Here is a 2,061-nt window from a genome sequence, read left to right as displayed (position 1 = left end):
AAAAATTTTTTTGGTTTGGTAGTGGGACCTGAACTCTGGGCCTGGACGCTGTCCCTCAGCTCTTCAGCTCAAGGCTAGTGCTCTACCACTTGAGCCACAGCACAACTTCTGGCTTTTTTTTCCTGCTTATGTGGTGCTGAGGAATCGAACCTAGGGCCTCATGCATGCAAGCTAAATGCTCTACCACTGAGCCATATTCCCAGCCCAAATATTTTTGTTTGTTTGTTTTTTGTTGTTGTGTTTTTTTTTTGGTCAGTTGTGGGGCTGGAGCTCTGGGCTTGGGTGCTGTCGCTGTGCTCTTCAGTTCAAGGCGAGCACTCTACTGCTTGAGCCGCAGCTCCACTTCCCCAAACTAAAGAATTTTTGACACCTTTACATCTTGTTGCTGAGACTTGAGATAGCAAATATACGCTGGATCGCCTTCTGTTGAACCATTATGTAAAACCAGGCCGGAAGAACAACATAGAAGATACTGTATTTGATATTGCCGAAAGGATAAGTATGTATCACTACCTCTATGAAGTTGTGATAGGCTATACAAATTGTTCACTGAAGTCCTAATGGTCGGGTTAAGTTTCTTAAATTTCAAAAATGCAAGTCCATCTTTTGTGTCCCTACAAAATATTTTCACAATCCAAATAAGAGCAATATATATATATTTTGGTCAGTCATGGGGCTTGAAATCTGGGCCTGGGAGCTATCCCTGTGCTCTTCAGCTCAAGGTTAGCGCTCTACCACTTGAGACACAGTTCCACTTCCAGTTTTCTAGTGGTTTATTTGAGATAAGTGTACTACAGACTTTCCTTCCCAGGCTGGCTTGGAACCATGATCCTCAGATCTCAGCCTCCTGTGTAGCTAGGATTATAGGCATGAGCCACCAATGCCTGGCAGCACCAATATTTTACTGTAAAAATTCATGGATTCCGTGGAATTTTTCCAAGTGAATTGCCTGCCTTGGATGTCAAAATGTATTCAATATTTTTTGTATATATGTATAATAATTTCTTCAGAGTTTGTGATTTTTTTATTTTCTTTTTTTTTTTTTGGTCCAGTCGTGGGGCCTGAACTCTGGGCCTGGGCACTGTCCCTCAGCTCTTCAGCTCAATGCCAGTGCTCTACCACTTGAGCCACAGCACCACTTCTGGCTTTTTTCTTTTTGCTTATGTGGTGCTGAGGAATCGAACCCAGGGCCTTGAGCATGCGAGGCAAGCGCTCTACCACTGAGCCACCTTCCCAGCCCCAAGTTTGTGATTTTTTTAATCAGAAATAATTTTAATTTATCTGTTGAAATGAGTAGTACAGAAACTAAAATATTTCTTGTGCTTGTCTGAAAAAGTATATTTTAAAATATTCTATATTATATGTTTGCAAAATGTTCATAATTTATTTTATTTTCTCCTAGATATACTTTGAATTCTACATTATTTTATAATATATAGGTTCATTAATGTGTCCTTTCCGATTGCATTCCATATAGAAACAGTTTGCTTCCTTTTTTTCTAGGACTTAATATTATTTTTATTTGGGATAAAATGACAATGTTGTCTAATTTGAGAATATTTGTAAAGTTTATGCTATGTAAACGCCTTTCTGAGGTGAAGATTTAATACACTGACGTCAAACTAAATTATATGAATTACGTGTATTTTTACACATGTAATTTTGTAATCAACTTTTTAATAACTGTTTTTCATTTCTTGAATCTGAAGAATGAAAAATATGGAATACTTCTCAAATTTTCATATTATCCTTGTGCAAGTGCCATGTTAATCTCTGTATTTTAATTTGAGTATACGTGCTGCTAAAGCGTGTAGTATCCTCTAAATTTAAGTAGTTAATCATGCAATCTTTATACAGGTTTATATCTATGGGTACCTACTTGTAACAAGGAAACTTTATTGTTCCTAACAATGCTATCGATCTTATTTCCCTAAAATTCTGTGAATAGTGGAAAATTTATATTTATCAGTCGAATGCTCACATTTGCAAAATTTTTTTTGTCAATGACTATCTTAAGTCTTTTTATTTGGAATTTGATCATACTCTCAATTATTTATAGAT

General features: G+C 36.6%; 1 pseudogene; it reads right to left on the bottom strand.

Moving 5' to 3' along the window:
* Positions 1-1,713: 1,713 nt before the first annotated feature.
* Positions 1,714-1,810, bottom strand: LOC122127300 (annotated as a pseudogene).
* Positions 1,811-2,061: the final 251 nt, after the last annotated feature.

This window comes from Dipodomys spectabilis, unplaced genomic scaffold, assembly GCF_019054845.1.
Source record: "Dipodomys spectabilis isolate Male_0828 unplaced genomic scaffold, ASM1905484v1 ptg000298l, whole genome shotgun sequence".
In the NCBI taxonomy this organism is placed as follows: Eukaryota; Metazoa; Chordata; class Mammalia; order Rodentia; family Heteromyidae; genus Dipodomys; species Dipodomys spectabilis.
The sequence above is the reverse complement of the archived record's forward strand: the minus strand, read 5'-3'. Positions and strand labels throughout refer to the sequence as shown.